Source organism: Lissotriton vulgaris, chromosome 2_1 (genome assembly GCF_964263255.1).
Source record: "Lissotriton vulgaris chromosome 2_1, aLisVul1.2, whole genome shotgun sequence".
NCBI classification, from domain to species: domain Eukaryota; kingdom Metazoa; phylum Chordata; class Amphibia; order Caudata; family Salamandridae; genus Lissotriton; species Lissotriton vulgaris.
The window spans coordinates 675,221,320-675,248,952 of record NC_141687.1 but is presented as its reverse complement, the minus strand read 5'-3'; the positions used below and the strand labels follow the sequence as shown (position 1 = coordinate 675,248,952).

General features: G+C 42.9%; 1 protein-coding gene across 5 annotated transcripts in view; it reads right to left on the bottom strand.

The window, feature by feature from the left end:
* The window catches only part of KIAA1549L (KIAA1549 like), a 674,355-nt gene that overhangs the window by 440,355 nt on the left and 206,367 nt on the right, over positions 1–27,633 (bottom strand). The window lies entirely within an intron of this gene.

The following is a 27,633-nucleotide window of genomic DNA, read 5'->3' as shown; positions in this document are numbered from 1 at the left end:
TGATACAATACTGTCCAGTGAATATATTCTGGAGGACAGAGTCATTAACCCATTGTCCACAGCAGAAAGTGATTTTTCCAAATTAATACGATCAATTTCTCGTATTTTCTCAGCTGTTTCAATTTGAGTTTCTTTCCATGCCTCGTTGTATGCAGCATATATGCTGGCCGCTAGGAAACGTTTTTGACGCTGTTTGCGTGGTCCCATTATGAAATCTCGCAAATCAGCACCATCTTTAAGTAAAGACAAATGTTGCTTAATTTGTGCCAGTGTGGATGTTTGTAGCCATTCAAGGCATAGTTTCCCTATACTGTAAGTTGTTACTATCCCTAGATGTTGTCTCTGGGAGTATCTAGGGTCTGGTCTGGTCATTTTTAACCCCTGTATTTTGTTCAGGAATCTATCTTGACAGTTATTCGTGTCTGTAGGCCAGATTAACCATTTTTTTCAATCAGGATGTGTTCTGTTTTCATTTAAAATTTGGGATACGTCTACTTCAATATCTGTGGTTGCATTATCAGGTATTGGCTTTGGAATAGATGGTTTGTTAAGGTCTTTAATCTTGGCTAGACCAAGACAGGTTGTTTGTTGAATTGTGTCATTCAAGAACATTATTTGTTCTGGGATCATGCAGGCTCGAAATAATGCTTCTAGGCCTTTTTTTTTTTTTTTTTTTTTTTTTTTTGTCCTCATTTGCCTGTACCTCTTAACCCAAGACTGTATAGCCAACCACCTATTCGTGCGACCAGGGATGGAACGCACCTCACTGCCACCACAACCTTGGGAACCAACTTGGCGGGAGAATATATCTGGGTTTACTGAGGCATTGATGGCGGATGGCGGCCTGCCAAACCCATCCCCGACTCCATCAAGGTAGGAACTACCGCGAGGCCCAACTCGTATCTTTCGAAACCGCCACAGTGGACCCTGGAGTTTAAAGACATAATCATAGGACCCGGGGAAAAAGAGAAAAAAAAAAAAAAACCCCGGTGCACTAACACCAAGAAATCAAAAGGTTCCAAAATCTAAGGTTATTACTGCTGCAAGGTCTAGCCAAATCTACCTTTGATGTTTCAAGTAGAGATGACAACCAACTGGCGTGTGTTGGCGCCTTGGAATCGACCCAAAATTTACATATCTGTCGCCGAGCGAGTAAAATTGCATAAAACAACAAGGGCCTTGCTGTGCCAGTGACATTATCATCCATCCCAGAGATTATCAGTGTTAATGTGCAGGGTAAAGATACTTTGAGTATCGAGCCCAATGTAAGCAGGACTTCTACCCAAAAAGCCTTGATTGGAGGGCAGTCCATGAACATGTGAACATCCGATGCGCCTTGGAGACTACACTTGTTACAACATTTACCAGCTTGGAATTTTGCCAGCTTTTGTGGTGTCCAGTAGGCTCTATGTACCGTGAACAGGTGATTCCGCCTCAACCATGCAGGCTTGACAGTTTTGTAAAGAAGCGTGAATGATCTTAACCACCATTCTTCCCCTTGAAGGTTCGTGTCCTCCGCCCACAGTTCATCGGGAAGGTCAAAATCTCCGTCCACTTCCTCCAAGATTGCCCAATACCAAAATGCAACCTCTTTGCCCCCCTGAGGTTTCTCCACCAGCTGTTGTTCTAGCACACTACACCTCCCCACTAGGGCATTATTTTGAAGGAGCTCTCTAGACCAGCTTACTAGTTGTATATATTTAAACCTTGATAGCCTTGGGCCAACCCTTTCAAACAAATTGTCCCACGATGTTAATACCCCACCAGCCATCAAGTCTCCCCATCTCAGTATCCCCCCCTCTCTTAGTGGTATCGAAAGGTCATCACCCAAACACGGGGGAAGCCCCGGAGACCCCCAAATTGGAGCTAAATTTGAATAGTAGGCCAGCCTTGCCGACCTCTTAATCCTTGTCCAGGCTCTGGCCATCGACTGCAAGACCTTCAGCCTCACCTTTTTGAAGAACTTCTGTTCTCCGAATTTAAATAGAAAGCCGTCCAGTGGCAAGCCAGATCCATTTAACATGGCCTTAAACATTCTCCCTGCTGATGAATCTGTTGGGGTTTTCAGTAACATTCTGGAGAATGATAACTGAAAGGCCCAAGCGTAGTATTGTATGTCTGGGAGGGAGAGCCCGCCCTTTTCCCTCCTCCTCCTCAGTTTCTTCCAAGCTATCCGAGTGGACTTGTAATTCCAAATGAACGCATTAATGTCCTGTTGACATTTCGTAATTTGCTTTGGTTCAAAGGCTAAAGGAATACTGTTAAAAATAAATGTGAGCTTTGGTAAAATTGACATTTTTATAAGGCTTACTCTCCCATAGATCGTCAAAGGGAGAAAGGTCCATGCTTTTAAAAGCGCCCGACATTCTCGGCAAACCCGATCCAAATTGGCCTGAGCTATATTCCCAACATCGTGTGTGATCTTAATTCCCAAATAGCGCATTGAGGAGGTTATATCTAGTTGTGTGTTGTTGATGTTCCAAACCATTATTTCGGTTTTCTCCGCATTTATCTCGTACCCCGAGATCTGACCGAATTCTTCTGCTCTCCTGACAACTATTGGAAAGGCCTGAGCAGGATCTGATGTATAGATGAGGATGTCATCTGCATACATACCCAGACGCTTCACCCATCCGCTAAACTCAAAGGGGGTAATATTAGGTTCTTCTCTAAGTGTCTGCGCAAATGGCTCTAGGTAAAGGTTAAACAGGAGTGGTGAAAGGGGGCAGCCCTGCCTAGTTCCCCGTGAAATCTTAAATGGCTCAGTAAGTGTGTCATTGACTAGCAGTTTGGCGGTGGGAGCTCTGTATAGGAGCTGGATGGTTCGACAGAAGTTCTCGCCTAGCTGGAACTTCCTTAATACCGCTGCCAGGTAGGACCAATTGACCCTATCAAAGGCCTTAGTGGCATCTAGGGTTAATGTAGCCAGAGGTAAAGAAAACGTAGTGGCGATATCTATTGCTGCAACCAAGTCCCTAGTTAGGTCCGCCAACTGACGTCCCCTGATAAAGCCCTTTTGGTCTTCGTGAATTATCGAGCCGATCTCGCTTGCCAGCCGTGCTGATAAAACTGCTGTGAAAATTTTATAATCATTATTTAATAGCGAGATCGGCCGATAAGACCCGCATTCAGTTGGATCTTTGCCTGGTTTCGGTATAAGGACTATGGTTGCTTCACTCCATGATTGGGGAGGCGCTGACCCATTTATAAATATATTATTAAATAACGAAGTCAATGTTGTTACTAACACTGGACATAATACCCGGTATAATTCCCCTGGAAGGCCGTCTGGCCCTGCCGCCTTCCCATGCTTAAGTTGACCTATCATTTTACTTACTTCGACCTCCGATATTTCCCTATCGAGGCGGTCAGTCTGATCACCCGTAAGGGTGGGCAGTTGGATCTTACCTAGCCATGAGTTTCTTGCCAGTGGATCATCTTCAATGTCCTCAGTGTAAATATTTTGAAAGAAGTCCTGAAAAGCACTACCAATCTCAATGTTGGTAGTCCTAACAGTAGGGTCCCCCTCCTTTCGAATACCCTTTATAAACTTTTTAGATTTATCTGTTTTAACTTTCCAAGCCAAAACCTTACCAGCCGCCTCTCCATATTCAAAGTTCGAGATCTTACTTGCCGCCCACCTCCTCTCAACTCTTTCCTGTAGTACATTGTTCAGTTCTGCCTTCACCTTATTCCGCTCTTCTTGCTCTACAGAGGTACCCCCTGAGGATTCACAGCTCCGATCTAAGCTATCCAGATCTCGTTCTAAAGTCCTGATTTTTTCTCTATAGGCCTTACCTCTGTATGAGGCACGATTTGTAATATGCCCTCTTAAGAAAGCTTTAAGGGTTTCCCAAACAATACTAATTCCCGCTGAATCCAAATTAATTTCTAGGAAGTTTAACACCTCTTCTGATAGCAGGTTGATCTCCGACTGATCTAACAGTATCGTCCTATCAAATGACCATGACGAATATTTTTTCTGTTGCGTAACTGTCAGAGAGAAAACTATCGCTGAATGGTCTGAGAGATGGGGGGGTAAGTACTGCAATCCCTTCACCTCCTCTTGGATGGTGTAACTAAAGAGGGCATAATCGATCCTTGAGCTGTGTTTATACTTGAGATTCCTATACGAAACCCCTGGTGCGATACCAGCCCTTTCTCTCCAAACGTCTGCCAACCCCAGAGACGACATTATGGACAGCATAACCGGCCTAGATTTAGGTGATGCTATCGCTCTGGAGTTGGAGGATTTATCTAGTTTGGGGTTCAAGACAATATTAAAGTCGCCCACCCATATGATAGGATCGTTCAGAGTAACTAAGGCCCCTTGGATTTTTTGAAGGTAGGATGGGTCATCTTGGTTTGGGCCATAATAGCCTACCAGTGTATAGTAATGCCCGTCTAACGTTATTTTACACATCAGCCACCTTCCACTAAGATCTTCATCAAAAGTCAAAATCTGTGCCTTTGCTGATTTTTTAAAGATAATAAGAATCCCCCGAATGTTGGCTGTCTGATTTGTGCAGATAAATTTGTCCACCCACTTCTGTGTTTTCAAGATTGTTTCTACTTCCTGTTTGAGTAGGTGTGTCTCCTGTAACACTAAAACCTGCGCAGGGGAGTCTCTAAGATATTGTAAGATTCTATGCCTCCTCCCTTTCACTCGCAGACCATTAATGTTCCAGGATAGAAAATGTACTTCCGTCATGTTTTTTTCCTTCTTCTACCTCTCTGCGTCTCTTTATGCCCCCTGTCATTAGCTGAAAATAGTTCTCTCGGAAAAAGAAGGTGGTGTTGGTGGTGTTGGTTATAGTTAAGCTTGGATATAAAAAATGTGAACAGGCATTTGAGGATTCTTTTTTCTTTGCACTCCCCTACCCTCCCCCCTCCCCTGGAAAACCCCCCCTCACTTCTCCTGGCATGTTGGTTTGCCAGGTTCACGTAGGTGTTTTGGTCTCTGACCCCATCTAGCCTCTCTCAAAGAAACTATTTACCTGCCGTTCTTAGCATTTCTCTTTTTTTTTTTTTTTTTTCCTCCTTGTATGGTTATCCCCATATCCCGTACATGAGGCAAAGAGAAGGGAAGGAGAGATTATTTATGTATTTTTTTGAAAATGTTATTTCTTGCCCTTATGTGCATATATATATACATACGTACATACATACATACCCACACATATATACATATATATATACATACACACATACATACTTTTATTTATTATTATTATTTTTTTTTTTTTCCTTTTATATATACCTTTTATATATATATTGCCCTTCTAGGCCTTGTACCTGCCAATCTTTTGTACCCCAGATGGTTTTTGTTTCAATGTTATTTTTCCAGAAATCATAACCAAATGTAATAATTTTTTCATAAAATGCTTCTGAATATATCAATTTAGTATTTGTCAGCATGGTTTTTGTCCGTTTTATCCAATAGTTTATAATAAAATGTTTCTGCATTACTTGTGTTAAACCCTGAGAAGTATTGGAATTTCTCATAGAATGTTTTTGAACTGCTTTTAGGTGGAGTAGCACAATGTTCCCATTGGTTATATTTAAAAACATTTCTAGGTTGAGCAGATTTATGTAAATAGTGGTCTGCGTAATGTGTAAAACGGTACATCTGTTCATAATTAGATGAACCTTGTAAATAATCATGTTCTGTAAATTTTGCTGACAACACTAAATCCGACATCATATTATTTATACTTTCAAAATCCCAATCATCAGAGAATGTACTTGGTTTTACAAAGTCACCTAATGAAACCTTAAATTGGTGAGGATATTTCAAGAGCTCGACCGGGCCATATATTTCATAGTCTGTCTTGTCCCAAACTACCCCAACGGGTATTGGAATGGCTGTGACATTTACTGATGATAGTTCTCTTTTCTTGATGTGAGATGATTTGTGAGGCTTCAGAACTAAGTTGATGTTCTGACTTGCTGTGTCCATTGAACTGTTATAAATTTTCCTAAAATTAAAACTAAAATTAGTCATAGTAGGAGTATAAGTACCCCTGATACAATCCAATGCTCAATCAATGGTGCATTTAGATATGCTTCTGTGAGTTGATGAAAGAGTTCTGTTGCTTTTTCTTTAAAAGTCTTTGTTTCTGGCGTCACTTCAGGTTCGCTTTGATCTTCAGAAAAGTTGTCGAAATTGATGAAGTAGCCAGATGCATTTCTGTCAATTTTTGGAATTGTTTTCTCAATTTGCCTTTCATTAGCACATTCTGATGCTACATCATTGTAGACTGGTGTTTCATGACGAACTGTTTCAATTTGGGTTTCAAGAGGCACAAGTTCCATAGCATTTCTGCGTAGTCCATTTTTATTCACTGCAGGTTTATCAAATGTGATTAGTCTTTCAGTTTGAACCTCTTGGATACTAGCAAATTTGGGTATTCTGTTACTTCTTGGGAGTCCACTGGGCCTGCTATTTATTATAGACCACATGATTGTGGTGTCACCAGGTCGATGGATACACTCAGTTCTCCTTTTTACCAGCAAGGGGCGATAGTACTACTGATCTTGTTCCGTTGATTTGTAAGACAGGTACTGCTTTTCTGTAAGAAGGCCCAAATTCCTTCTTCACCACTATTTTTTCTCTGACCAGATCCCCAATCTTTGGAATCCAGACAGGTCTTGCTGGGACAGGTGGTGTGTCTTCAGTGGTGGTTGGCTGTTGCTTTAACTTTATGTTGCTCAGGGCTTTTCTTGTTTCATTTAAGTCCTGTAAAACAGCCAAACGATCTTTGATGTCAAAGTCTTTATTCTTAACTTCTACCACTGAAGCAAGACTATCTAAGTCCTGAACATACATTCTAGTTCCGAACAATAGTTTGTACGGGCTGAAACCTTTTAGAGAATTTCTTGGCAAGTTGTTAAGACTACGTTGGACACTTGTTAAATGTTGGACCCACCCATCACCCGAACCTAATACCTTTGCCGTTATAGATTGCTTTATGTCTCGGTTTTTTCTTTCCACTACCCTGTTTCCCTCAGGATGGAAGGGACAAGAGAACCACAATCCAATGCCCATGCTGGTCATGGCCTCCTTATAATCTCGAGAGCTAAAAGCAGGACCCTGGTCAGAATGAAGCATGGCTATTGCGTATGTGCCGATAAAGACTCGCAAATATTTTATAACAGTTCTGGCGTCAGCCGAGCGCTGGGGCCACATTTTTAAGTGAATGTGTAGTCTTAAATAATTAACAGGATGCTGGGTTTCTTGTGTAGATAACCCTATGCTGCCTTCAGAAATGTCCATGGCATTACTCCGCTTGACTAATTTCTGCGATCTCTGTCGCAATCTGGACAGCTCTTTACAAATTTGTAATGGTGCAGACTCATCCCCGGCCACCAGTATTCTGATTGTAATTCAGTCAGAGATTCCTTCATCTGTTTGTGCCTTGGACCTTCACCCATGTGTGCGTCTGCTATTAATAAGATTCTCCGGTTCATGTTTGGAATAACCCTATCCCCCACTCCATGGATTCGAGCAAAAGGAACGGAGTTTGCATCAATTACGTATGCATAATTGAGTGGATAGTTCACAGGTAGTGCTGCACAGTTGCCTTTTGAAGACGTTTTTACCGCCAGCTAAGCATGAGCGGATTTTGCGGATTGGCAATCCGCGAATTTTGCGGATTTGCGGATTCGCAATCCGCAAAATCCGCGAATTCCCGCGAATTTGCGGATTTTTTTTTTTTTTGTGTTCGCCCGTGTTTCTGCCAGTTCGCGAGGGTTTTTACAATTTCGCAATTTGCGAACTTACCTGTCGGGTCGCAAGTTTTGCGAACTTGTTGTTTCTACGTGTCCAGCCTGTTTGGGACACTCTTCTTCATCACTGCCACTCTCTGTCACCACTGCCACTCTCTGACTACTCATGCCACCCTCTGGCCCACCCATGCCACCCTCTGTTTCATCACTACACCCTCTGGTTGTCCAGTGTACATTATTTTCGGCAAAGCAAAGCACACCTTCCCTGCCTCAAGTGACCTGAATTAATTTGGGGCTGATTAATGTGTCACAGAATATTTTTTTAGCTGGCACCTGCTTCCTTAGTGCGCCCTGATTAGTGATCTTTTGCACTTGCTAAGTGCTTTCATTGTTGCAAAATTAGTTACAACACCTGCCCTGCCCCAACTGACAATAATGAATTAGGGGCTGATTAATGGATTTTAACTTCCAGCCTGGCTCCTGCTTGTCTCCCTTAGCTGTAATTCAGGACCTTTGTGGCATATGTGTAACTATTCTGAGGTTCAGAGCAGGGTCACATAATAGTTTCAACTGGCAACTGAACTCTGGAGGGGCCCCTCAGGAAGCACTGCAGGAAATGGCTACTAATGATGTGCCTGAACTTTTGAACCTGGTAAGTAGTTACTTTCAGTTTTGCCAAGATCGTATTTCTGCAATTTCGCACTTATTCGCGGGGCGCGAACTCACGCTAACAGTGCGAGCAGTGCGAGCAAAATCCGCTGCTCGCGGATTTGCGGATTTTGCGGGAAATTCGCAAATCTCGCGGATTGCGGATTTCCCGAAAATCCGCAAAATCCGCGAGCGGAACGGATTTTCCGCCCACGCCTACCGCCAGCATGGTTTCCCCGTCTATGTATTTTTCTGAACGCTTTTTTTGTGGCTAGGGAAGCCGGTTTAGTTGCTTCCGCTGTGGCTGTATTAGCCAATGAATTCCCTGCAACGTGAACGCCACCAATCAGGTGGGATTCTGGGTACACAGGTGGAGTGATTTAAGAGCGTGGGTGGGGAGTTGAAGCTGTTTTTTGAGTTCAGGAGGATGGCGTGGCACCTGGGTTTTTAAAGATGAACAGAGCAGGTACGATAATATGGCACGACATTACTGGGTCTATTTAAGCACTGGCGGATATGTGAGAATTGAAGGTAGAGTTGCTATTATAGCATTGTGGGTCCAGAGCAGCAGCATATGCGCTTTTGAAACACGTAGAGTGGGTTTATGGACAAGCAAGCTTAGCGTAGGGACGATGTTTAAATGGGGTGCCAGTAATGCAGATTGGAGGGTTTTAGCACGAGGATGGTGCGAGATACATGGAGATCACCAGGGAGGAGTTGTTTATTGACTGGGAATGAGGGGGTGTGCTCATGAAGGTTTGGAAAGGAGGGATTGGGTTACAATATTAGGTGAAACGCAGGATTACGTTATGTATTTATTGAAATGAGTTTGTTAACATGTACACACTACATAAGGAATGTATGTATATATCATGTTGCAATGACACATTTACTTAAGATTACTGGTATTAATTGTTTGTGTTAATTTTAATTGTAGCGACCCCTGAAGAAGGGCCACAGCAGCCCGAAATGCATTGGGTTTTTTACGTAAAATAAAGACTGCTTGTGATGAACTTCTGCATCATTCCTATTCTTTGAAAGAGGCCTGGTTTGGCTCAATTTGAATAGCAGAAATTTGAAAAATGGCATGATATACTGGTTGAGGTCCTTGGAGTAAAATGATAAAAGATGGTGAAAAGAAGAATTTAAAATATGGTTGAAAGAAAGAAAAATGAAAAGAATGGATAAAAATGATCGATAAAAACATGCACGTCAGCGACGGCATGAAGCTGTGCGAGAGGTTGTTGGGGCTATCCAGTCCCTTCTCACATATAATCATTTCTTCGCCATGAGTGCACTCCCTGACAAACTCTGGGGGCCAATCTTTCTCGGCTAACAGAATGTCATAGCCTTTTGAGAGGTTATCCCAAAATAGGCCCCTTATTTTCCTAGTCTTATCCCCCTCTATACGCAGTGTTATTTCATATATCTTATGAGGTTTGCTAACTCTGGTGTCTGCAGTTTCTACTTGAATGTATTCATTCGTGTCCACTGTCTCCAGATGACTCATCAGGATCTTGCGAGCTATGCTGATTTCTGCTGCGCTGTCTAGCATTGTCTGTGCCCACTCTCCGTTTTTCAGCTGAGTCCTCAGTATTCTCGGCATGTTCGATTACTCTAATGCTGGCTACCTTCTTCCTTGGAAATTGTAATTTTTTACTTTGAGCAGGTTCCTTGTCTTTGGACTTGGTGTGCTCTTCCCTTGGGTCTGACCGTCCTCTTCTTTCCGATTTCTGCGAAAAAGATCGAGAGGGACGTGTATCAATACTTTGATATCTATCAGGCTTTTTCTAGTTATCCCTATTTCTAAGGTTATATCTTTTTTCAGAGTGCTCCCTCTGGGGAGACTGGTGTTCTCGATTCGGAGATCTTTCCCTCCGCCGAGGAGACCTTCTTCTGGACTGGAAAACTTTTTCTTTGGGAGTGGATTGTTTATTTCCATCCCAGCTCTTCTTAGGAGTGTTTAGATTATTTTTAATAAATACTTTTTTGGGATTTTCGAGTAGTTGGGGTTTTACTGGTTTCCCACCCAAACTATCTCTACCTAATTCTTCATAGCATTTTTCTATTATTCTGGAAAGCTCAATTGGTTGATCTGTTATATCTGTTTCTTTCAATTTCTGGCGGATCGCCACAGATGCTGCTTCTCCTTTTATGTTGGCTAGTAATATAGCCGAGACCTGCTTGAAGTCTTTCAGTAATTTCATACCAAGAGTTAAAGCAGGTTCTGGACCGTATTCATTCTGAATTTGATTTAGCACATCTGGTATTACCACCATGGACGGAACACCATGTGTTTTTGTGTAAATGGAAGCAAAGACTGTACCCCAAGTGTCACAGTCCTCCACATGTGGTGTGACCCCCATTGGAAGACAGATAGTCTGAATTCTGTGTTTCTCAATAGGGGTAGTATTCGGGAATACTGCCTCTATTTGAGAAATTTTCTGTGCTAACCAGAAAGGAATTTGTTCCCGTTTTGCAGGAGTTTTTCCAAGACATGATTGTATGTTCTGTGGTGTAATTTTATTTGTGTTCCCCTGATGAGGGGTTAGCTTTGGAATATTAACAGCTGTTTGGACTGTTGCAGTCCACGTTACATATTAGACTAACTGTCTGTGTATTTTAATTAATAATTTTAGCTGTGCTAAAAGTTCTTCTCTTGACATTCGTTTCAATGTCTGGATGTGGTGTGTAGCTGGCTAGAACCGGCCAAGTTGCTCCTGGTCTACCTAGTGGACCGAGCCTGGTAATGTGATCATTATGTTTTAAGGCGCCTTTAAACAAGAGCAAGTGCTCTTGGTATTTTAATGGGATTTCAATCTCCTCGAAAGGAGCGTACTCTTCCGGTGGTTCCTCTATTTTGTAATAGTGGAACTCGTGTGTTGTAGCGTTTGCCGCTGGAAAGTTTATCCAAGAATAGAATACCTCTGTCTGACGATATTCGTGTGCCTCTATCACGAAAATGACTGTACCACCTCGCGACGTCAGTCCGTTTTCTATAAGTTTTGAAGTTATAGATTTTCTTATGTTTGCCGGGATGATAATTGCATCCGGTTCATTAATCCCTGTAACATCGGGACCCAGTTGATTCGCGTCTACTGCGACTTCATTGGTTCCATTGTTATTGCCATTTTCTGACATTGTATTAATGAAGGTTTGCAAAGCAGGTTTCCAAGGAACCAAAGATTAGGTGCACAATATTTTGGAACACATACAGGTACATGCATCAAACTCGGCATTTGCGATTCCTTAATTGCGATTTTTAAGGAATCGCAATTAAGGAATTGCAAATGCGTATGCATTAAGAAATCGCTAAATAAATTGCGATTTCTTAGAATTCCTTAATTGCGATTAGCATTTTGCGAATCGCAATTAAGGAATCCCTTCCCATTCATTCCTATGGGCCTAGAGGCCCATAGGAATGAATGGGAAGACAATCTCAATTTGCGATTCGCAATTAGCTAATCGCAAATTGAGATTGCGATTTCAAGGGTGCAGGGGTGTCCAAAGGACACCCTGTTGCACCCCTGAAATCAAACAATGCACATATGTTGTGTACAAGGGCATGTGCGTGCACAACATGAAAGTTAAAAAAATTCAAAAAATTGCATTTTTCTAACATTTCGCAAAATTACCATGAGGTCCAACCTCATGGTAATTTTTTCTCTCTAATTGCGAAATCGCAATTTTTTTCAGTTTCATGCATTGCTTTTAAGGAATCGCAAAATTGCGATTCCTTAAAAGCAATCGCACTTTAAAAAATCGCAAAAATAGCAATTTCTTCACTTTTTGGTTAATGCATCCCAAATAGTTATTTGGGAATCGCAAACGGCCGAATTTTGCGAATCGCACCGTTTGCGATTCCTAAATCGCTTGATACATGTGCCTGTGTATCCTTTAACGTTGACTAAACCAGAAACTCTACATAGGAATCTCTTCCTACTAAGTTCCGGCGGATTTTAACCTTTCACCCACTCCAGACGTCTATATGAGTATTTACAGGAGAAAGGGTCTGTGTGAAAAAGCACGACTGAGTTCCTCTAACGTCTTGCATTAGTTTTATCGCCTTACCAAACGTTGGGCGCCATGTAGTGTAGTTCCTATTTTCCCTATAGGCCCTGCGCATTGGAATAACATAAACAGCAGTGTAGACGTAGGACTGCGGTCTTCTCGGTCTCTACTGACTATGTGAGACTTAATTTAGGTTTGCGCCAGCTAGCTCAGAGGTCACTGAAAACTTTCTTGACTGAATAGGAAGTGATCAGCTTCCCTGGCTCAGACAAGAAGGGATTAAGCTTCCGACAACCTCATAAACATGACAACTTTGCTCCTCAGAATAAGAGTCAATCTCTAGAGTTGTGTGAAACAATAGACAGCTATTTCACTCAGTCAGTTGTGCAGATTTACTTTCACCAGAATGCAGAGAATAGAAAGACGGGCGTTTTCAATAAAAGATATTATTTATTGAGCAGTCTTCCTTCTCATGCAAGAGAAATGAATTGCCACAATTGCAAGACTTGTTATTATAAAAAGTGTGTACAGTAAAAGGAGTATTATGAAATAATACTGTAAAAGCATTGATATGGTTTCTTAGCCATAAGATAGTTAAAATGAATAAAATATATACATTCATATATACATTGGCTAACGAACTCAACTGGTGCTTCTAGCTACGCCTACCCCAGTGTACCTGACCTAAGCCTAACACATGGGAGGGAGTAAGTAAGTAGCAATTTAAGTTAAGTTGGTTTTGCCAAGAGTTTGTTTCAAGAATTCTCTCCAAGGGTTTAGTCAGCACCGTACCTCTGGAATAGAATGTAGGAGGTCTGGTATCTCCTCTCAGGACCCGATATCCCAGTCACCCGCAAGGGTAGGCTGGAAGCGCCGGAGCTGGATTTTCTCGGCAGGAGAAAAGACAGCGTCTTTCTCAGCACGTCAAGGAGGAGGGGCAGCGTCCGTGGGCTTCTCGCATCTGCTGGGCTCTCTGCAAGGGGACAGCTGTTCTGCTCCAGTATTCACCACCACCGTGTGCTTGCTTAAGGCAACGTTGGTATATTTATACCTGAAAGGTCACTAAGAACTGGTCGTTCTTACAGTGCTCGCAGGAGTTCTATTACTAATCAAAACAAAGCAAGCAGGGCTTTCCCAGGTTGCTGGGGGTTTGGTATGTCGAAAGAACTCGGTGTGCTATCTAGGAATCTAAGGAAGTGGCTTGTGCTGTGTCATGGACTGTCATGGACTTCAGAGGTGAGTTACTGAAATATGGCACTGATTCTTATGCCATTATAGGGATATGTATTGATTATAGCCGTATAGGGGCATGAGGTCACAATATTGATCGGGGTCCTAGATAAAACACATCAGGTGATGGATTAAACCCAGATCTGTTTACTGGGTGTGAGTGTTTGATTGGTTCAGATGCTCCGTCCATCACCACCCCCCTTTGAAACGCCCTTATATTGGCCATTCTTGGTGTATTTTCCTCTAATTTACAGCATTTGAGAGCTGGCTCTAAAAGTCGCAAGTTTAGCCTCATATGATAAATATCATTGAATATACCCAGTTAATCAATGTCTGAGTTTGCACATTTAATCACCAGTGAAGTAAATCCTTGATGGATCTCTAAAGTTAATAAGGTTTTGCTGACGTCAATACGTACATGCTCGCATTGGAGTGAGTTCTGGTATCATTAATTGAGGCAAGGAGAGAAGATGCCAACATTGCTGCATGCGTCATGGGCTGCTCTGGTGCCACTATTGTAGATCTTTATTGATTTATTCTGGTCCCGAATACAGTAGGGATCAAGAGATGAAATCCAGTAGGATCAAAATCATCACTTATCCCTTCATGGTTGTTGGCTTTTACAGCTTTTTAGAAGTGTAATACTCCGTTTTTAAAGGCTGTATATAAGCAATAGAGATGGATAGATTGCTGGTTTGGTTGGTCATTAATTATTGGCTTCATTTCCATTATTAACCAATGCCTGTGCCTGGAGTAATGGGAATGCCCACCGGATGTTACTATAAAGTATACTATACTTAGGCAACAGTAATAGCAATGACGAGTTTGCTGAATCCTTTCCCAGGCAAAGGATAATGCACAGACCTTGATAGATAGTGGTTCTCCCCAACATTAAGACTGAATCAAGACACATGCTGTCCATTATGCACTTTAAACCCCACTACCACAGATCTACAATTATTAAATAACACCAAGCATCAGGACTCAGAAAACAATTAGGTCACTACTAATGTAAAATCAAGACTATTACTAACCTAAAGGAGTAAAACACAAAGGGCCAGATGTATTAAAGGGTTTTACCCATTCTGTGTCTATGGGAAAATGTGTTCATGCATATGGCCACAAGTTCTAAAGTCATTACATATGCCATAGTTCTATGTTTATGCTTCCATATGCTCACCACCTCTCTGGAACCCCACCTTCATTGACTTGCACTCACCATCAAAATCCAACTTTCTTCTCTATGATCGGCCCTCAACATCCCATTCTTATCAACAAATGATTTTGCTACATACTTTTCAAAATTCACTACATTTAGGATACCCTGTCTACACTATTTGCTGCTCTGCCACCACCCATTTTCCAGTCTCTGATACATATGTTCAACACTCTGTTTTGCCTGACTTCTTAACCACTCCCTCACACTGGCACACACCCCTTATTCTCCACATTGGCAGTACTTTTACCTTCTCCTAAAAGAAACTAATACGAACTCCTATTTGCTGGCCAACGTATGCCCACTATCTCAACTTCCCATTTTTTCCAAAATATACATTTTATTGGTTTGCAATTGCCTCACACTCTAACTCCCCCTATTCAACCTACTAAGTCTCCTTCAATCAACCGTTCACACTCTCAATTTCGCAAAAATAATGATAGAAGTCTTGTATCTAACTTTCACACAACTGGCCAACACAATCATATTTCTTCAATGCTTTTTCTCATGAACCTCTCCACTCTCCACTCTTTACTCTCTAGGTGTAAATGGCCTACTTCTCCAACATCTCATGTATGGTCGCCTGGAACTCAATAATATCTAGTGCCATTCGATAGCCAGTGGGTGTCCTACAAGGTTGGTTATTCGTCCAAATATTTTCTCACTATACATCACCTCTCTTGTTTTCAACTCAAGAATTAACCTGGCCATACATTTTTCTGACACTATCACGTTACAAACCAACCTGTATCCTTGAAACCGCCAATCACAATCCTCTGACAACACCTAAACCGAGCCGTGCTACCTTCAAAGCTTTCCACTTCACTAACACTTCTAGTGCCAGCCATTCATTCTATTGACTCAATCCAAATATTCAAAATTGCACTAGAAAAACATTTATTGCAACAAGAGACAAACAATGGATAACAACTCACGCTCTATACATAAATATGTACATATAAACGTATGGCTCTCATGAGCCTGTTTTCTTTGTCAACTAGACTCAATATTTCATCAAAGTATAAAGTTCTCTTTCCACCAAATAGGTAAACAACCTAAAATGTAGTCCCTACGTACCCTCACTGATACTATGTACAACATTTGCTGTTTTAAATGTAAGTTTGCCACTTACAAAGAAACACATAAATACATCAATATGATGATATCTGTCCTCTTGCCTTTGCAACATCACCAATAGGCTCCATTCTTGAAGGCAGCACTCAATGCATACTTCGCCACTGAGTAGTTGATGAGGGGCCTGCTGCCTCTTCCTAAATAGTCAGATGCTCAGGATACATCAGTCTTCTGCCAGTCAACTATGGAGGTTCTTCATTCCTCTAGGAAGTAGGGGTGCGTTGAAATTTGAGGATGCACTCACTGAGCCCTGGCCCTTGGGCAAGTCTGGGCAACTGGAAGAGGATGTGTAGGCCCATACCTCTGTATTCTTTTCCTGTGCCAGACTGGGTAACATGTTCTTCAGATTCCCCAAATTACACAAATTATGCCAGTGGACCTTTAATTTTACCTGATCCTATTCTTAACCACCATCCCCTAGTTTTGGGCAGGCCATAGAGCAGGAGGGGGGCAGCCCAATGTTTAGAACGTCTTCTGACATTTTGTGGCAAGGACGGAAGAAGGAAGTAAGCTTTAAGGCAGGGCTTTCTGGCTCCCCTGCCTGTAAGCCAGGTCAGGAAATATAGGTATTTAGGTACTTTTTTATATTTCAAATTCTTAATTTTTTTAGCTGAAAAGTTTAAAAGGCCAGCCTGCATACATTTGACACTGCTAAATATTGAAACGTTGTGTGACTTGGGGGCTTTTGAATAGCACTATACTCTTCAGAAGTATGCCTTGCTGCCTTCAGTGAAGTAACGCAAAATGATGGGTCCCCCTGCAGCATGTGATGAGGGGCCTGCTGAATTTACATACCTCACTGATATCCAAGGGTTTGGACCTAATGGGGGGCCCTGTGGGATGGGGGTCCATCTGCACCCAGCTAATACTAAAACTCCTTAAATTCAGTCCTATAAGTCAAGTCATCCGGGAACAACTGCATTGGCTGCCGATTCCGGCGAGGATCCAGTTTAAATCTATGTGTATCGTACACAAGACCCTGCATGGGGCGGGACCTGCCCATATCAGCCAACACATTCGGTGCTATACCCCACAGAGAAGCCTACGCTCGGCATCAGCGTCACTGCTCGTAGAACCGAGGGTAAAGATGTTGAAGTGGAGCAGTAGAAGTTTCCGACATCTAGCCCCCGGGCTATGGAATTTCCAGCCCCTGCATCTTAGAAACCAAAAACAATCTACTACAGTTCAGGAAAGGACTCAAAACCTGGTTATTCACTCGTACTAAACCTGCTGGTTGAATTCCCTGTTCCCCTCCATGGTAGCAAGCGCTAAGACACCACGGCAAACATGCGCTCTATAAAAACCTACATTTCATTTGCACCGCAGAAACTGCAGTGGCTTGTGTTACACCTGTGACTGCCTCCTGCCTTTGGTTTGTGACTATCATGCCACCGCAATGTGTAAACCTGCTTTCACCATTGTGTGTCCATATGATTTGCAATTCAGCAATGAAAACCCATGCGTCTGCGTTTGCGGTCATCGAAACCAACAGGAAAGCTGGATTTCAAACAGGTCCAAACAGGAAGTCAAACTGGCAGTAATGTGTATATTGTTCTTTTCTGGATATTTCAAAATCGGCTAAATGGATTTCCATCGAATCACAAAAAGTCATTGGAATCTGTGTCCATGCCATGTTTTGTGTAATTTTTTCCATTGGTTTTATCCTGCAAGTTTTTGTTTTTGAAAGTTTTCTGTAGGTTTGTTAAATAGAGGTCATATACATTACAGTGACAGCGGCTCCTTAGTATAGGTTAAGTCGATTTGATCATAGAGGAAGTGCTCTTTTTATTGTTACCTATTAGTAACTTTCCGCTCGTTTCAATACCTTGCACAAAGCATTCATATACCTATACGCAATCGTGAAATGTTTTTAGACTGGTCAAGGTGGATAATGGGTGTACCATATGTTGTGTATCACAAACACAGGTGGACACCGACTCCGGCATAAAGATAGGGCTTCAACCATTTAAGATCTTTTGCTAGGTTTGGGTACACTTCTTCAGTAGTTTCTTTAAAAATGAAGAGTTAATTATCAAAAATATATTTATTTCAATAGCATCAGGTCCATGAACTGGCTGAATGAAAATGGATTTGATTGGAAAATAAAAATCTGGTTGACAGAGATACTTTTTTCACGTCAAACATTTAACACGTAATCAGAGTTCATGAAACTGGCATATTTCTGGCTACCCTTCTCATATAAGATTACAACAATGCATTGACTTGCTAGTTAGTGTACCATAAAAAGATTTAACACGGAATACTGAGGAGCTAGTGCTAGGCTTTCTGGCCTGGCCTCAAGGCAGAAACACCGAAACTCCTGCAGGCACAGACCCCTCCACTGGTCACGAAATTGGTATCAGAGAGAGGATTCCAAAAATATGGGGTATGCCATATCCTATCTTCCTGGCCTGCCCATGACCGTTCAGATTACTTGATCCACCATCTCCCGGCCATAGTGCCCACACCGTCACCCGCTCCTCCCAACACTTAAAACATTTCACCCCATAAATGATACACCAGACACTCAGTTTATGGGAAAAGAACTGCTGCAGGTTTATTATCATACAAACATGGGGCCTCATTTATGAGAAATGACGCATTGCTGCGTGAAAGCAGCGATGCGTCACTTCTCAGTGCGCACTCCTTGCGACATGATTGATGCATCATATTTACAGAATGACGCATCATGTCGCAAGGAGTGACAGATACGTCAGAATTTCTGACGTATCTGTAAGCGCAAAAGTCACGCATTGCTGGAGTGTGTCACAAAAATGACGCTACTCCAGCAATGCGTCCTTTCACATGGGGAAAGCCCCATGTGAAAGGGCTTGCGTCAGTCTTACACCTGCTGTGATACAGGCGCAAGATTTTGACGCAACAGCGTCCTAAAAGTAACGCAGTGAAATCTCATAGATTTCACTGCGTCACTATTACGAGGCTTTTTGCCGAGAACCGCCCCCTCTGAATACATTATACCTGACGCAGGTATATTGTGGCGCAGGGGTTTAAAAAGTGACGCATCTACCTAGATGCGTCACTTTTTAAATATGGCGCAACAAGTCGCATGTTTTACGCCGCCGATGCGTCACAAAAAGTGACGCATCAGCAGCGCAAAACTGACGCAAGGCCTCATAAATGAGGCCCATGGTATGACATTAGTGGGTTATCTTACGGGTGATCCAGGGCAGGCAGCCCCTCGCTGCTTCGCCCGCCTGTAGAGCCAGTCAGCACAGTGGGACGACGCCCGGACAGTGCTGCACCTTGAAGATCCTTATCTTGGACTCCCACCCCTTTCAGGGCGGCCGCCGCCTAATCTGCTGCTGTGTGAGTGGCAGGGAGGGTGCAGCACAGAGGGGGAAGAGGGCGGACGGCGCCGCCCACGAACGGAGGCCGCTCACAGGACCGGAGCAGGAGGCAGAGGACGACACAAAGACGGGCCAGGCCCTATATACCTGGCCCGGCACGCCCACCCCGGAAGGACCTCCCCCGGGAAGCATGCATGCGGGGGCCTGAAGGGGTGTGGGGCTCCCTGGATTCCCTCCCACCCCAGCACACCAGGCCATCAGAGGGAGGGGGCTGGACTAGTGGCCACTAAGGAGGCTGCCCTGCCGATGTCCCCCTGCGTGGGACGCGGGCAGCAGCATTCTTCTTGGTACTGGGAGTGTAATCCATGAACAACGGGCCTTTGCTCACCCCACATAATTTGTCTATGTTTTAACCAGATTTGTTTGTGTGGTTGGTGGTGGATCAGCGCAGCAGACTGGGGCCTTAATATATGACAGGTATTCTGTCTTCCTCCATCCATCTCAACATTAAGTGAAGAACAAGCATTTGCAATGCAACAGTCTAGCATTTGGGACCTTATATGTATTTAGCTATGCACCATATTATTCATGGGACCACCTGCACTCACTTTTTAGTTAAAGTCCATTGCTATCAAAGCCCTCGTTTTGTGAAGCAAAACTAGTTTAGACATGACTGGGTGAATTTAAGCTACATTTCTGTAATACAATATGGTCAATATTTTCACACTCCATATATATATATATTTTTTTAAAGTTTATTGAACCATTCAGAAAGTGTTTGTTGTCAAGGGAGTGTTACTGTTCACGCCTACGTGTTATATATAACTCAAGCACAATGGTCCTAAATATTTACATTAAGTAAAATGAGTCAGTGCTGCAGCGGGGCTTAAACACTTTTAGCGCTGTAGGTTAGGTGGGTGCTATTACTGCCTGTAGTAAGAGTGCATTGTTCATTCGCCCCGGACCAACGTTAAGACTTTTAATCACACATCAGGTCTTATTGTATGCACTTTAAAATGTCTATTCTTCATGGATGGAATTAATACAAACTATGTGATTGCCTATTGTGAAGGTCAAAGCAGAGATTTGCCCGTTTTTGATTTAGCACACTTAGTTTTTTATTGGTGCTTATTATTCCACTCTATTCATTAGCAGTGTTGTCTCTGTACAGGGACAGATATGTATTAAGACTTGTATTAAGGCCCCAGGAGCGCTAAAATTGAAGCGAGAGAACTAAGTGATAGTATTACCTATCACCGGGGAGACACATCTGAGTTTTAATTTAAACATATTTGTGCCGCCCAGTACCCTCTTACACTATTTATGCTTTTAGAAACACAAATCGTCTTTCCTAAGTCTAGTTAAATTAAATACTAGAAGCTTTTAAAAGAAATAAACAAAGAAAGAAGAAAGAAAGATGTTCTAAAAATACACTGGTACGAAGTGCACCCATGTTTTTAGGTCTCGCGCCTAGCATTGCACTGCGCAGCAGTGCTCACGCAGCGTGAGTTCTTTAGTAGGTGAAAAATGGGGTTTGGAAGCTGCCGTACAAATCGCACACGCTTGTGCGTGTGCTGATCCTTTTGTGGGCAGCTATTGGCTTTTGCGTGCGTCTTTTTATAAAAGGCTAAACAAAGAGAATATACCTTCACAACCACTTAGTTTGAAGAATTATTTGGAACAGAAATAAACCCAAATCAATACGTTATTCCTAGCCTTTGACTTTGGCTAATTAGTTTTTAATTATTCAACACTTTTCTAAAAAGAAGGACATGTAATCAACTCAACAGAGAATACATTGTAGTGATGTCCTACTCGCAATACACATAACAACTAAAGAAATCACAAATCGATTGTACACATTGCAAAAAAGAATATACACAAAAATCACAAAACTTATCAATGACATACACAACTATAACATGTAGTGATCTAATCGTCTACCTGGTGAAAACAGTTGGAAAATAATGAAATCATTCTTGCATGTTTACACAATTCATGAAAAAAGAGAATGCAACTGTTACAAATACAATTACAAATTGATGCAAAGATTCCTATCAATCAAGATTCAAGCTATACTTAATATAGTGGCCGACGCGTTTCAAGTCTCGGTTTTTAGAATTGCCGGACTCTCATCAGGGCTGGATGAGTCTTTAAGAGGTAAGCCAACTGTTTATGAAAAAAACAAAGAAACTGATTGGAACTACTCTTCCCAGACAGTCTATAACACAAAGCAGTCATTTAAACGTGAAAAAAATGCTTCATACCTGGCAACAGAAGTAGAAATCTTCAAATTCTTTTCCCATACTTTAAAAAAATATGAATAAATCAAGCCATGACAAAGCCAATAGTTCGGTAGCAAAGCTAGACCTATTGTCTTTGCTGCTCGAGAGTCTGGAAAGGTGAATGACGTGTTAGCAGCCCAGACTTACCTTGGGCGAGACTCGGTTCTGTCGAAGCCACACCTAGGAAGTGCATGTTCAACAAGGAGCCACGCAGAGGCCATGCACTTATATAAATGAGTTTATCCTAATCCGTAACAAGATAAGAGCCCTGATGCATGTAGGATCGTTAACTAAGGTAAGACAGAGAGACAGTAAGTCAGAGAAAGAGTGGTTTGCAACACAATGCTCAGGCCTTCAGCTGATGAGGGGCATTGTTTCATACACAATCACTTTATTGTGCCACTCCATGATTGAATCTGCAAGTGTGACAGCAAATCTGTCCCTCTAAACAGGGCGCAATGTAAAACACCACGCCAGTGGCAAATTCTGGGGCAAGGAGAAAGGAAAACAAGCACTGGCCAAGCCAATAGATCTGGCTTTGGCTGTCAAACTTTGTGCTTTGTCACAGCTTATTTCGTCATGGCTTTTGTAAAACTTTCTTTTTAGCGATGTCGGGCCCTCGCCGATATAAAAAAAAATAATACATGGTCTAAAAGCAAAAAAAACATTATTATTGTCATAAAGCTCATAGGCAGAGTGGTCCCTGACAATGAAGCAAACTACTCTGAGTGTGGAAATGCTCCTTGTGAAAGAGCAGAAGGTCGTCACTCGCAGTGAAGTTAGACAATGGAATGGACCGACTGTGGGCGGGAAAAAAATGTGAATGACGCAACAACAAACTAATAGATGAAGAGGGGTGGCAGAAAGCACCTATAAGTATATATTTATATATTTTTAGTAAAATCACGAAGTCTTGGCTAATGCCAGATATCAATGTTTGGAAGAGAGGTAGCCCAAGGCCTTGACAACATTCACTAGGCAAAAAAATAGTTCCGGCCCGGGCCCCTTCGAATCGAAAAACGTTGCCGGTCTCGGAGCACTAGATCGGATTTATGCACAAGTTATGTACATGAAATGTAATTTTCATCGGTCTTGTTTACTTGTTAACAGGTAAGACTGCTTCCTAGCCAGCGTGCCCACTGCAGAGAGGTGTGAGTAAACCTCGGGCCACAATCTCCAAGCCCCGCAGTGTAACCTCAGCCTTACATCTATCTGCGGTCGATAAAATGATCACACCTGAGAGGATAATGGGAACGTGAAATTTAGAAAGCACTAAAATAAAGATTCAGTATAACTTAAACAGCTGAATAAAATACAGGGGTGAATGGCCTGGTGGGTGTAAAAAGGGAGAAGGAGGGTACAATGAGACTGCTGTGACAAGTTTCCATACTTCGAAGAAATAAGGCTCTGAACCTGCCATAGGACAGCTTGTTAGTCACTTTAGAAGACAACAGAGAGGCTTATATGTCATACAGCAGCATTCTGGAAAGGAGGCACTGAGCCTGCAAGGTCCTAGCATGCTCAGTTTTCTTAAAAATAATTCAATGCTACAGCACAGCTTGCTCACCATCCTGGGAAGAGGCCCATGAGCCTGCTGAAGGGAAGGGTGGCACGTATTCTAGAAAGAAGCCCCTAACCTTACTTTGGCATATGTTCTCAAGCGTTCTGGAAAAGTCAATGAGCCTGGTAAAAAAGCGTGCTCAGCATTCATATGACACAGCTTGCTTGGAATGCTAGAAGAAAGTCACTGAGTGTGGAATGTCAAAGCCTGCCCGACCATTAACACAGATACAGGATTCAAATACGTGGCTTTCAAGATGAAAGAGGAAGGAGAGCAGGGGAAACAGAAAATTGGATGATGTGTGTTATTTTTATGACACTTGAGTGCAAGCTGAAACTCTAGATATGACGACAAAGTGAAAACAAACAACTCACACTGAAAAAACATCTGCACTTTCATGAACTATTTACACTTGGAACACGGTGAGGATCCGATTACAAAAAATAAATAACACCTAATCTTATTTGTGAAGTTTAGAAAGCTTCTAACGAGGAATATGCGAGCCATTTCCTAACACCAGATTCAATCTCCAACAAATGAGACCGCCCAACTGCAGGTGGAAATCTTCTGACTGTACAAAGAAGTACCGGCGCGGCAGTGGTGCATGTTCACAGAGGCGTAGCTAGAGCTTGTGGCGCCCGGGGGTATCCCTCAGATTGCCGCCCCTGGAGGTGGAGAGGGGTGCCAGGAAAAAAAGGACGGCAAGCACTTGAAAGAGGTCCGAGAGACACGTAGTATTGCAGCTAATAGTTACCTCGATCATGCAAGTTAAGTGCACATACATGACATGATCCAAGATTTCACAGTTGAATACACCGGTGACTGGCAGTACAAAAGAGAACACTCAGACTGCATGATCTATCTGGGGACTCAGGAAAACCGCATGTGACATCCATCAGAGAGCTGAGTGAACAATTAATTGCTGAGAGGAACTGGCAGCTGGCTGAGAAACTCAGGACTTTGTTTTCGAAGAGCATCGGGTTCATGACCTGATTGATCACCATTAAGGCCCCCAGGTAAATGTTCAGTCTCATGCTCCTTAAAACCCCTAGAATAGTGTCAGCTGCCTGGCAAGTGGTTTGGAATGTGCCTGCTGATGTGCATTTCTACAAATTAAACGCAATTGTTTTTCACAGGCAAATTAAAGCATTGTGTCAGCTGTATTCATAATTCTGCTATATAAGTTGCAGAGAGATGGAGGAAGGGAGACACTGGCATAGTAAGGAGAGTGGGCAGAAATAAAGGTATGGAAAGAGGAGAAAAGGGCAAGAGGAAGGAGGGGGAAAAAAGAGGGAGAAAGGAAAGAGAAGGAAGTGGTGAAAAGAAACAGACTGAGGCAAGAAAAAGAAAGTAGAGAGAAAGCAGATGTGTGACCCTAAAAGGACCAGATGTAAAAATTATTAGGGACAAGAGGAGATGAAGATGAAAATGATAAGAGAGAGAGAGAGAATGGAGAGAGGCTTGATCGAAACCAGTTTTCATTTAAGTTTTCAACCTATGATGCCAGCTCTGTCCAAACTACCAGTGATAAATGAGCTGAGGATTGAACCGCCTTCCCCCCACAGTGAAATTATCTTTTAATAATTTGATCATATCATAAATCGCTTTCTTCGAGCTGCTGCCTCTCTCTTAAAGGGTCATCATCTGAAGAAAAAGTAACAGGCCTCTCCTGCACCACTAACGGGCACCACCAGTAAGCATTCCAGAATGCTGTTTATTTGATGACTGCAATGTCTCCTTGAATATTGATACCTATTGTGACTTCATTCACGAGATGGCCCTTTAATGATTGGTGTTGGGTAGCACACACAGTATGATTCAGACAGTCTTGTTGCACAAATGGGTGCAATGTCTGATATTTATAACATTTAGGTAGCTGAGCTCCTGCTGCTCTCCTCTTACCTCACTCGCTCCAGGGTCTGTACTCTGTGGCAGGCAGGGATGGTTGGTTCGAACTTGAAGTTCGAACTTCGTTCTTCTAATCTCATCAATTTCTGCTGCTCTGACTGCAGAAGCCAGACTCCAGAGTGAGCAAATCGCCCAGAGCTGCACTACCACTGACTGCCCCGGTCCACAATTAACTCCTCACGACTCGAGCGCGTAGCGGTGAACCGCGTGACGCGTCACTTCTATGTTCTCGCGTCGCGAGGGCTGGCCAAAATCATGTCGTTCAGGGCCGTCATTGGTAGCGCTTGCGCGCTTCAATATTGACGGCCCTGGAGGCTGGGACGGACCACGACCACCAACATTCAAGACAGCACAAAGCAAACACAAACGCAGTTACGCAGGACATCATCGCTGCCACGGCGGCCATTTTGGCAGCAGCAGCACTGTGCATAACTGGGCCGCGTGCGTGGCACTGGTGGCCCGTTGCGGCTGCAGCGGTCTTTATAATTTATTTGGGGACACTGTGCCCCCAAATAAATTATAAAGGTGGCCGTGGCCGCAACGTACCAACAGTGCAGCGCAGTTACTCTCAAAATCGTGCCGCCTGGGGCAGACTAACCCCACCGCACCCCCCCCCCCCCAGCGACGCCACTGCATGTTCAGAACCAACACCAATGCCAACCGTCACCCTTCAGCCCATGTTTGAAACCATCACATATAGCTCAGGCTGCCTTGTAGTATATTACACTCATGAAAACTTTATTACACCTGCGAAATTCCCAAATTTTGTGTCTCTGAGTTTTGAGAGTTCAAAACGTTGAACATTTTCTGGACAGTGGACGTATTTCAGCAGTAAAATTCTCACATGGTACTGTTTAGTGCAGAAAAGGTCTGGTGGGTGAGAGAGACGAGTTTGAGCAGAAAAGATTTTGCGGAAGCCTGGTTCCAGCATAAACAACCATTTGCAATGCAATAGATCTTGCATTTACGCGAGTTTGAGCTACTGGCATTGTAAATGACTATGCCTTTTATTTATGTTTTGGTTTTTAAAACATTAATAAAAGGTATCGTCATTTACAATGCCAATAGTTGAAACTCTCACAAATGCGAGACCTATTGCATTCCAAATGCTTGTTTTCATTACCATTCCTCATAAGAATGACTCACGTCTTTTGCCACAACTGAGTTACTGCTGCGATGCCATACAAAGACAAGACTTACCGTCAGCACTCAGCCCTCCTCACCAGACCGGGAGCGCCCAGCTGAAGGAAAGAGGTACTTCCTGTATTTGTAGTACTGAGAATACCCCTTCACACCCTTGCCAAGCAGGACAGCACTGCTTCACCCAGTCATCCAGTTTTTCAATTCAAATATATATCGGCACACAGATTTGTATCCTCGTAATATGTCATATGAAACGAGCGGTAACACCTTAGTTTTGAATGTTAAAAATCATGCCTGAATATATTTTGTTTTCACATGGTTTTTAATTAAGCTGTAAATATTTTAGGATATAGTTTTATCGTAACCCTGCAGACGCCTTTGGTGGTTTGTATAAATGCTGCTGCCTGCCTCAGGCCTGTATTCGGTTCACCGCGGCCGGCAGCAGTAAAGAAGGTAACAAGCATTAGTGCTCATAATTAAAACAAGCAACGCCACAATTAAATGAGAACTACTCCCTAAAGTTACATGGTGGTGTGGCACTGCTGCACGAAGTTTGGTGCAGTCCTCGTATCTTCAAAGTACTTGAAAGGGAAGCCGTCGGCTCAACGTCAACGTCACGTGATTCTGGGCAAATGAGAGGAGAGCTAGACTGCTAACTGAGGCGCCGGGGAACTGAGTTTGAGCCTCAGCATCGGCTCAAAGTGACGTAATTCTGGACAAATCACTTAATATGACCCGCGCCTACCAAATAATGTATATGTTATGGTAACTGGTGCTCGTATAAAGCGCTCCAATAACTTAACCGTTCAAGCTACATAATTCTGCAAAAAAGAGTTTGCTCCGAGGTGATAAACGCAAACCAGGCACTTGTGATGGAGCTTCCATTCGCAATTTAAAAAAAAGCTTGCTCCTAGTTGATAAAGGTAAACCAGGCATCAGAGGGGGGAGAGGGGAGAGGCACAGGAAGAACGCAGCCACGGCCCGTGGAGGGAGTTTCTGTGGGGTTGAGAGGCGGGGAGGCGGAGGGGCCGGGTGGGGGTGCAAAAAACTGGAGTATGGATAATTGAAGGTAAGTAAACAATTGTATTAATAAAACGAATTTCGTAGCGCAACCTGCATCGCATTGTGCGGTGCAGGGCACGCTACAAAATTAGGTTTATTAATTAAATTGTTTACTTACCTTCAATTATCCATACTCCAGTTTTTCGCACCCCCACCCTGCCCCTCCCCCGCCCCACCAAAACTCCCTCCACGGGCCGTGGCTGGAAGAACGTAGTCTGCAGTAAAGGGTCCAATAGACGTGGATGGACACAATTGAGGACATGTCCATCATAAGGAGGGACTAAAGAAGCCTACAACCAATCTGAAGGCAGCATTTAAGACACAAGCCAATGGGTGGAGAGTGGGCGGAGCTCCACAAAGCTTCCCTGCTATCGTGTATACTACATGTCTCAACAGGAC